Source organism: Papaver somniferum, chromosome 9, assembly GCF_003573695.1.
Source record: "Papaver somniferum cultivar HN1 chromosome 9, ASM357369v1, whole genome shotgun sequence".
Lineage (NCBI taxonomy): Eukaryota > Viridiplantae > Streptophyta > Magnoliopsida > Ranunculales > Papaveraceae > Papaver > Papaver somniferum.
The window spans coordinates 58,245,950-58,256,634 of NC_039366.1; the positions used below are offsets into that span (position 1 = coordinate 58,245,950).

General features: G+C 34.4%; 1 pseudogene; it reads left to right on the forward strand.

Moving 5' to 3' along the window:
* The first annotated feature begins 337 nt into the window (after positions 1–337).
* LOC113313925 lies at positions 338–1,654 on the forward strand (annotated as a pseudogene).
* Positions 1,655–10,685: the final 9,031 nt, after the last annotated feature.

Genomic DNA, 10,685 nt, shown 5'->3' on the forward strand with positions numbered 1-10,685 from the left:
TCTCTTACCAATATCAAAATATCTCTTAGTTAAGACTAGCATTTTGAGCCTATAAAACTGGGTTTTAATTAATCAACCACTAATGCATTGACTAAGCTCTACTAATCAAGTGCAGTCTTCGAATAATAAATGGATGGTTTTACGTGATTTTCTATTCTAGTTAATTGGGAGTTTTTTTAGGTGTATTACATGAAATAGTGGATAAAGGAAGATGGTTGTTGTTCATTGCACCTAAAATAATGGCACACATTACTCACCTCCTCTCAATTCAAACCTTCTTACTACATATATAAATATAAAAGTTGTCTATTTATAAAATCACCATTAAAGTCTTAGGTAAAAACATCAGAAAAACCAAAAAAAAAAAAAAAAAGTCGGGAGGGTAGAAAGAAGAAACAAACCATCAAGGGCTCATTTTGCAAAGGCAAATTCAAACTCATCCTTTGCCCTTTGGGCTCAAAGATGTCATTGTTGAAATCGACAACAATGCAGCGAGGCGTTGCATTATTAGCAGTACTGTTGCTACTATTTCTCACCCTTCCTGCAAATGTTTTAGCTTCTTCTTCTCGTCATATATTGACACGATCTAGGAACCTTATTGCAAGTGATCCAATTGAAGGTGTACATGCCAAGCATCACAAAAAAAAGTTTGCACCTGGGCCATGGAAACAAGCTCATGCAACTTTTTACGAAGGGTCTGCAAACAACTTATGGTACCTATATACTAGATAATAACTTACATTAATAATTTAGCAAATAATATGACTTGTATCTTCGTACCTTATATAATAATAATAATAAAAAAATAAAATAATCTATGATAATGTTTAGGTGGAGCTTGTGGATACGATGATTTAAGCAAAGAAGGATATGGAACAAAATCAGCAGCACTAAGCACATTATTATTCAACGGTGGGTATGGGTGCGGTTCATGCTACGAGATTAAGTGTGTCAATGATCCACAGTGGTGCAAGCCAGGACAACCTTCAATCTTTGTAACTGGTACAGATTTTTGTCCACCTAACTATGCCCTTCCAAGCAACAATGGAGGATAGTGTAACCCTCCGAACCATCATTTCGACCTTTCAAAAACTGCATTCCTTGAGATAGCAGAATACAAAGCTGGAATCGTCCCTGTACAATATCGAAGAGTTCCTTGTAAAAAACAAGGTGGAATTAGATTCACCATCTCAGGGAACCCTTATTATAACAAGGTTTTGGTATGGAATGTAGCTGGTGCAGGAGATATTAAGATGGTTAAAGTTAAAGGTAGTCAAAATTTAGGTTGGACAAACATGAAGAGAGATTGGGGTCAGTATTGGATTACTGATGCAAAATGTGTTGGTGAGTCTCTCACTTTTAGAGTTATTGCGAGCGATGGACGTAGCTCTACTTCTTGGCATGTCATTCCTGAAAATTGGCAATTCGATCAAACATTCGAAGGCAAGAACTTCAAGTAATTGAATCAATAAAACTTGTATATCATCAATTAACTAAGAAAACTATTCGTAGATAAATAAAATCATATTTTATGAAACAAAAAAGATGGCGGTCATTCATATGCGCACCGTCTCCCAATTAAATATTTTGTAGTGTGTTGATTTTTGATGGATATTACTCTTTTAGAATTTTTCAATACACAATCGTTTCCTAACTATATATAAATTTGATACTACACATTACTTTGCTCACTAGTTTTAGCTCATATGGATGAGATGGGACATTGCATAATTTGGAGAGTTGGACATGGATTATGGAAACAATAAAAATAGATACATCAAAGGAATCCACTAAGATTTCTCCCGGGAGGTACAATTATATGGGACCCAAACCTACCTCAACCCCCTATTTTTTTCTTGGATGGGTCCCCCACGGCTGTCTCTCCCATGAAAGATTGTAGATTTTCACATTATGTCAAGAATCAATGTGGAAATGATTCAGTTTTTTGTTTCGCCATATGAGAGAGCGTGTAAGAGGACTCAAAACCCTCACGACATCGATTTAGGAGATGATTCTCATGTGTAAAACCTCTTTGGTACTTGTATCAAGCATTTGCTACTGACAATAGTGGTATTGAAAACCTCTTGCTTTTGATGGGCATAAGAAATTTTATCCTGACATTGTATATAGAAAAGTGTACAAGGTCTTTGATGTTCGTGTATTGCGCTGGCTAGTTTGTCAATAGATTTTTATCTAAAAAAGGGTTTTACATTATGACCTTTTTCATTCTTTTAGATTTTTATCTAAAAAAGGGTTTTACATTATGACCTTTCTTGGCATGAATCTACGAACTTATGCTCACTTCACTGGCTCATATTTGTCTCAAGATCAGTTCTAGAATCTCTTTAGATTTGTTCGACTAGAAGTCTGATTCTAATGAAATAATTATTAAGAATTAATGTATATTTGACTTGTCGTGAGGCATAATGGTTTAAACGTCAAGATTTATTGTTATCAATTTTACCGTTGTGTAACACTTAAAATGGTTTATTCATTTTTCTATCGCATAAATCACAAAAATAAAAATAAATTAATCAACTACTTAAACTATCTTTACAAAATAAAATACTGATAATTTATAAAAATAAGAATAACATACACAATCGATAAAAAAAAATATTGATGTGCGTTAATGGTCTGCGGTAGTTACCTGAAATGAATTGTCGTTCGAAAAAGATGGAAAATCCTCATCTAGTTATACGGATTTAAGTAGTTTAGGAGAGCATGCAAGTTTTCGATCTTGTACCAATGAAACAACATATATTAGATGAATCTAGCATCGCCCAAAAATACTCAACTGAAACTGAAAGTACAATTTGACACACGAGTACAGGGTCACAGAGCCACGTGCTCAGTAAATTGTCCTTAACCCAATAGCCCACAGGTATACCTCAAAATGATGCTATATCCTAACAGCGGAGTTGTGATAGGATAAAACTGTCTAATATGGAATGAATAAGCACAATACATTCTACCTTCTCTCTGAACTTAGTAACAAGGATTATGAAAGAAAATAAACAAGCAAAGCACCTAGAAAAGCGATAAGAGGAGAAAAGAGCGATAGATAACATCCAGCCTCTAAGATGTTTTGTAAATGAGAAATTTGTTTTCTTTTAGAGGAAAAATGAGAAGGTGAAGTTAATGCATAATTAAGTGAGAAATTATATTGCACAATGTCGACATAAAACAGTCATAAAACAGTAAGAAATTATGTTGTCATTCATGCACATAATCACGTTTAAAAATATTTGTTGTAAGAAAAAATTTTCTACACGGAACATAAGTCCCTCATCAAAGCCAAACGTTAAGACAAATTTAAATTAATTTTATTTTCCTCTAGGAAAAACTTAGAAATATTTTGTTCAGAAGAAAAAAAATAATCTTGTATGAACCCACTCGCTTAGGGTTTTCATTTATTCGACTTACGATTATTACATCCCACATATATATAACTTAGTCCGCAACATTTTGCAAATTATCAAAACTCAACCTATGGACACTTTCATCACTTGGGACGTAACGTAATTTTATTTTAAATGACATAATGAATTTTCATTTTACAAAATATAAATAACAATAATAATAAAAAGGTGCAACTCGTTGCTCGCCTTCCAACCCTTCAAACTGATCCTGTGTAATACTGTTTTTGCTCGTTTAATAAAAGCCCTTGCGGCTCTATTTTTATTAAAAAAAATAATAATAAATATGATGCCAATCATAAAATTGGTTAGGGCTGGCAAACAAGCCGAAAGCGGATAAACCCGTATCCGACCCGTGAAAACCCTAACCCGGCTTGGCTGGGTTATAAACAAGCCGGGTTAGGGTTGGAAAAATGTTGGCTTGTTGGAAAACGGGTTAACCCAGACCGACCCGTGAAAACCGCAAGCTCACCCGTTAACCCGTAATGTCATTCCCCCAAAATATATTACGCCGCGTGTCCCACTCCCCTTAATATAACGTGTGTCCCCTCTGATATATAATTGAAAAATCCTAGTAAAAGTGTCCTTTTCTTCTTCTTCTTCTTCTCTTCTTCGCTCTTCCCCGACGGAAAAAACAATAGGCTCCTCTTCATTTTCTTCTTAATTTTAATTGAAACGAAAAAGTTCTTAATCATCTTATCAATTGATGAAAAGAATTAACACGGATTTAAAGATGGAGATAGAAATAGGTGGTGATTACTGTTGATTTGAGAAGACAAAGATGGAATTGAAGGTGAATCTGGGAAATCAGAAAAGTTTGAGAAGAAGTTAGGGTTTGGATTTAGGAGGAACGAATTGTCGCTGCTGCTGTGACAAACGAGAATGAAGAGATAATTAGACGGAGATGAAATATTCGCGTAATCTTTAAGGTTGAGACTGAGATGCCGATTTGGGTCAATCGGCAATTTGAACTGAATTTAAGCCGAGAGGAACAAAAATATGTGGTTGTTAAAATTGGTGCTCTGAAATTGAATGGGTCGATGGTGAAATTCACAGGGAGAGAGAGATGAATTTGTGATAAACATGGATATATAGATGAAATTTGTGTTGATGGGTGTTGTTGGTGGTAACTGCTAAGAGAGTGGGAGATGAATAATGGGCTCTGGTATGACTGATTGTTGCTTCCTGAAGTGTAGCTGATGTTGCTGTTGATGTAGTTAACTGAAATTTGTGTGTGATTTTAGGTTGTTGTTTTTTAACATATGCGTTTATGTGATAAATTTTGTAGCTTCGATTTAAGGATCAGGAGGAAGACAGAAGACTTATACTTCTGTTGATGAACCTAAAATTATTAAGGTAAGCAATCTGAGCTGTTAATAGTGGAGACATGGGTTTGTAACTGTTGGTGGAAATCCAGTGGTGGTTTGAAGCTCTGTGACTTTGAATCATCCAAGAAGAAAATGAAGTTTCAGAAATTGAATAGGGATTAGAGATTGAAGATGGGTTTTGATTTTTGTGTTGAATGGATTTGTGTTTGTTTTTGTGTAAAAATTGAATGGATCTTTGTTTGATTTTTGTGTTGATAGAGATCGAAGATAACCAAATATTAAACAGGACCCGAAATTAGCTAAATTAATTTTTAATTTTAACATCAATTAAACAAGCCGGGTAACCCGTGAGCCCGCAAGCTTTACCCGTTACGGGCGCGGGTTGGAGAAATGACCACCCGTGAAAAATAACAACCCGCAAGTTTTGGCCCGTGTTAACCCGAATCCGTGTAACCCGTAACAAGCCAGCCCCGGCCCGCCCGTTTGCCAGCTCTAAAATTGGTAGTTCCCTTTTCCTTAGGTTAGGTATTATTATTCAAAAAGGGAGTTGGTACCCAGCTTGTTGTTAGGCTACCAACGCCCTCTGTCGTGTAAGAATCTTATTTTCTTCTTAATAATAATAATAAATAATAATAATAATAATAATAATAATAATAATAATAATAATATGAAGAATTGTCTAACTAACTATGATGTTAACAACAAAGCAGGGAGTTTGCTTTTTTATAGGGTAGGTTTGATAATAATAATAATAATAATAATAATAATTGGATTGTAATAACTAGTTGGAAGCCTAACAAGCTAAACTCCAACAACATACTACTACATTAATTGAACAGGTTGTTGTGCTAGCCTACAACGAGCCTCATGGGTAACCTAGCCAAGGGAGCCGAAGCGAATGGGGTGGGGGGGCTGAGATTGTGTCACAAGGGGGGGCAAACTAACTCTTCCTTCCATGTAGATTTCTGCAATATTACGCCATTGGGGGCTCGAACCTGAGACCTCTTGGAACGCATGAAATTTTGGGAAACAGGGATGACCAAATAATAATAATAATAATAATAATAGTAAAGAGAATGAAACTTCCATCAAAAACTCAAGAATATTTGATGTTCTGGATAGTAAAAAAAAGTAATTAAAAAATTCTTTATACGTAGGGATTTCGTGTGAAAAATCTACATAGGGTTGTTGAGATGAAAAAACAAACAAAGAAAATAAATTTTACACAATACATAGACCCTTATGTGAAATAATAACATCCATGCGTGTAATATAAGCATACACATAGATGTAATCATGTCATTCTTGTTAGTTTACAAATTCACAAGTAATACAATTCTGGAAACTAAAGACAATCTTCACGAGTAAAGATTTTTGTTAGAGGGAGAGAAAAAAGATCAGACGAGAGTAAAATCCTAATTGACTCACTAAATATGACTAGTTATATTATTAATTTTAAATCAGTCCAAATAGCCCATGTTACCACCAGCAAAGTCTGTATTCATTTTCTTTCCTGTATCTCCGATGGTAACCATATTTTTCTTTCATGTATCTCTGATGACAACCATTTTTTTCATTGTCATTTGATTTCCAGGTCCACTACCACATTTTAGCACTAGCACACCACGAGATTAAATTTATCCGTGATTAGTTTCATTTCCAATTACTGGAGCAAAAAAAAATAAATAGTGCAGGTGATCCAAAGTTGTGAGTAAGAATATAAGTGGATTTTACTGTTCATATCTTTGATCATGTACACTATTAAGAAATGCTAAACGTATCAAGTATGAAGCTACAGTAGGTCTAGTAGCACATAGCGTCATCGTGATATATAGCAACAAATAGAGTAAGGTTCGACATTTTCATGGGTTTCACAACTGGGTTTTTCTCATTTGACCAATTCAAATAGAAAAAATTTGTAATATAATTGAGAGGGATGAGACAATATAATAACAATTAGTAGAACTATATGTAGCCCTTCTAATTGTTTTATTTGATCAAGCAGAGATGATTTGATTAGGGTTAGAAACAAAAATTATTCCGATAAACAAAAAGGGATATTTTGGCCCGATAATAACAAAATCAGATTCACTATATGACTCGACGAGTCGAATACGATCTTGCTCTCCTCGGATTCATTTTTGCACTCCCTTTAACAAAAATCTCATTTAAAAGTTGATTATGATAAAATAACTAAAGCTAAGCTCAAAAGTTTTACAGAAAAAGAGTAAGAGTTCGTTTCAGATTTCAAGTCAAACTCATCAATAACTCCTATCAATCGGTTGCTCCTCTATAACCCATGTAATAAAGATTAATTATAATTTGTTCCTTAGAAGACTGCAACTATGGACATGGAAGTTGGAAGGGAGTAGCAGGAACACGTTTTTTTTAGAGTTGTGTTCGCCTCTGACATGTCCCGCTCCACTCCGTGTCAGATATATTACCGACACTGTATGAATTTTTCACACACAATTTTTATATAATATGTATTAACTAGGGCTTAACCCGTGCCGTAACGGCACGGGCATGTATTAACTTTCGGCAATGCATTAAGTGAATATCGTGTCCGATTTGTTTCTAGTGCGAATACTTGATTAACAGTTATAATTATTTTCTGGATAGGGTGTAAGCAGTTACTACTGTTAATCGATACGCGGTGCTTAGATCGTGTTGGAGTAAAAGTTCAAAACTGGATAAAAGTCCTCTATTTTATCTTGTTATTTTTTATATCTAGTTCACCGTATACGTAACATTTAATCCAGTAAAATTCCTACATTTTTACGAAAGAAGTTAAACCCCGTGCAAAAAGAATTAATTCTGGCTCCGCTACTGGAATACACAAAGCCCATTTTGGGGGATTTAATTAAGACTTAAGAGCTATACTGCCAAACTACCCTGTTTTTTTATTTTTATTGGTAATGGATTTTTGGTGCTTTTTTTCATCGGTAAATTTTTTTTGGTGTTGGCGAGTTTCGAACTCAGGTCGCTGGTGTCATCACCCAATAACTTTACCAATCCGTTGGTACCAACCAGTTGTTATTCTGATACAAATTGTCCTTCCAGATGATGGTTTTCTGATGTGTTTTTAGTTGGGAAGAGGTGATTTTTACATCCAAATGTAGTTTCATCATGACACTGGCACAATTAATACATACTTTGGCAATCGACATCATCTAAATAATGAGTCCAGTGTTATCTGAGGCTGCAAAAATACCGTTGCATAAATGGATGAACCCCTAGTAGGGCCAGTAACCCACATAGATAACTCATCAATTACAACAAACAATACCCATATCAACATTAACAAACAACACCCGTATCAACTTTAACATTAACATGAATGGATGACTTGCAGAATCAACGGAAATTCTCCCAAATTAACACGGTAAAAGATTGAGGTACAAAAGCTGAGAAGAGATAAATTGACTTACCTAGATTTTTAAGTTCTATGAGAACTATTTGAGTTTGTGAGTATTTAACTTCAACACGAACTATTAACCCAGAAGTATTTAGAGTACACCAGTTTATTCTGAAGAGCTCAATTTCAGAAGATGGGTTTCATATGGAGCTCTATTTGGATTCAGAATTATGACAATTAAAATTTGAGAGATAAAAGCTATCTAATACAACAACAATAAACACGAAGTATGAGACACATAGTACACATAGGAAGAATAGAAAATAAGTGATACACGAAGAATGACATTTCCTGCCTCCTCAAGGAAACTGGGACTTTCTCCGGTTGACATAGGCGTCTCAGTTACGCTCTCGTTGTTCCTCAACTACATCGATAAGGGCAGCAGTATCTGTGTCAAATGTACAGAAAAAAAGAAAAAGAAAAAGAAAAACACCGAAAATGGGTCAGTCGTGTTCTTAGATATGACTTTCCTTAGTACTGACGGAAATTACATACACAAAATTGGTTAAAAAGACCAAAATCAACAATTCCTAGGTGAAATGGACAGTTAGATTTTGATCCTGTTTAAATGGATAAAAATGTAAAAATAGGCAGAATGTAACCAGTGTCATCGTGCCCATTTTCAAATATTTTTTCTTATTTTTAATTTACACAAGATGTATCCAGTTTCATCCTTGCTATTTTTTAAATTTAAGCTTTTTTTTTTGCCATTTCACCCAAACTATTTTTTACTCGTCCATTTGAACCGTGATTTAAAAATATTTGGACAAATGACCCATTTTCCGAATTACATAACACACCGTATTGTATTGTGGCAGTAACAAATGCCTTGGTCGAATAAATAGCTGGACCTGGACCTAATAAGCTTTTTAAGAACAACTATCACCAAGTACTTATTCATTTTCCGCAAAATGTTTAAATAAATTCATTAGTTCCGGATGTCCCAAGCCATCCCACCTGTTTAAATAAGCCTCCCACAAAATGTTTGAATAAGCTTTCAGAAAAAAATACCAAATTCAGTGTTCTGACGTCCCAAGCTATGTCCCCTTTTTGGGACCTGGATTTAAAATTTTGACTACATGTTAAAAAAAAATGGTTTTGAGAACTCGGCATCAAAAATTAATGATACATGCTAGCTGATTATTAATATTTATGGGGCTACATTCGGTTCGAAAATTCTGTAATTTGGGGTTTGTAAGCATAAGTCGTTGAAGCATGGACATTGCTCTTTAGAGGACTAACGACAATAAAGTAAAACTTGTGATCTAAGCCGTTAATTAAGTTAGGGAGATGGACACCAAATAGACACCAACATTAGGAGGCATGGATTATACGAAAAGGTAGTTTTATTAAGCACCATATTTTAGCGGGTGAAATTATAAACGTTTTTTTTATTGCATCTACATACTACAATGATAGAATTCAAATTTAAAAAGGGTGCGCTCAAATATTTGAATCCAAAAAGGTAATTTTATTGTATGATTTGGATGCACTGAGTAAGTTCGGGATTTTTAAGATTCACATTAAGGGGGAAGGGACAACAAGACTTACTGATTAGATTGTTGAAGATGATGAGACTATCCAATTGGAAGGACATGAGAGTGGATATTCTGAAAGAGCAAATTTGGTTTCTGCTGCTTACCCTGCATCACAAAGTCTATTTGATGGAATCAGAAAGTAGGTGAAAGTGAACACGGCTTTTAGAAGTTGATTCTATGACGAAAAAAATATCAGATTTTTTTTACCATCACATGTCCAGGAAATAAACTTACTCTATCATTTGGTTGATGTTTTTGTTTCTGTTATATAGAAGCAAAAACATTCATGTTAGTGTTAAAGTTGACATAAATTAACCGCGCAACAAACTAAATCTTGCAGACTTATTATAAACTCCTGTAACACTAACCTGCACATATTTTTACCCTACCAACAATCACTGATATCAAGTGGTGGAGATAACAACATCATTAAAATACTTTAATTCAAATTTCAAATATTGGAGGAAATTAAAACTGTCAGAACATCCAAACCCCAAACATTGACTGACAGTGACAATTTGTTACTGCTACAACCATTCTGAATTGGTTAGGATCGCAACCAAATCATTAACACTATATGAAACAATTCAATTTTCATAACTTGAATTTTGCAGAACCTATAACGAATTAATAACAATAATTTACTATATGAAATTTGACCATATAACATGGATTCTGAAGTTTACTGTACCTGAATTCCTCTCGTATCGTTTCATGATGTCGGCCTTGGAGTAAAAAAGATCCTGCACATATTTGTAACTTTCCCAAAGAAAACAATGGCTTCATAGTTTTATCAAGAAAAACAATCAGATCTCAAGTAACTCAAACCCTAGAAACTAAGATAACCAAAAATGACTTACAACTAAACTGGGGAAGATCGATTGATGGTGAAAACATGTGATCAAATAAAAGTTAATACAAAAAAAGAACCAAAAGGACCCATCGATACATCATATGTCAGGAGAACATTTACCAATTTTGT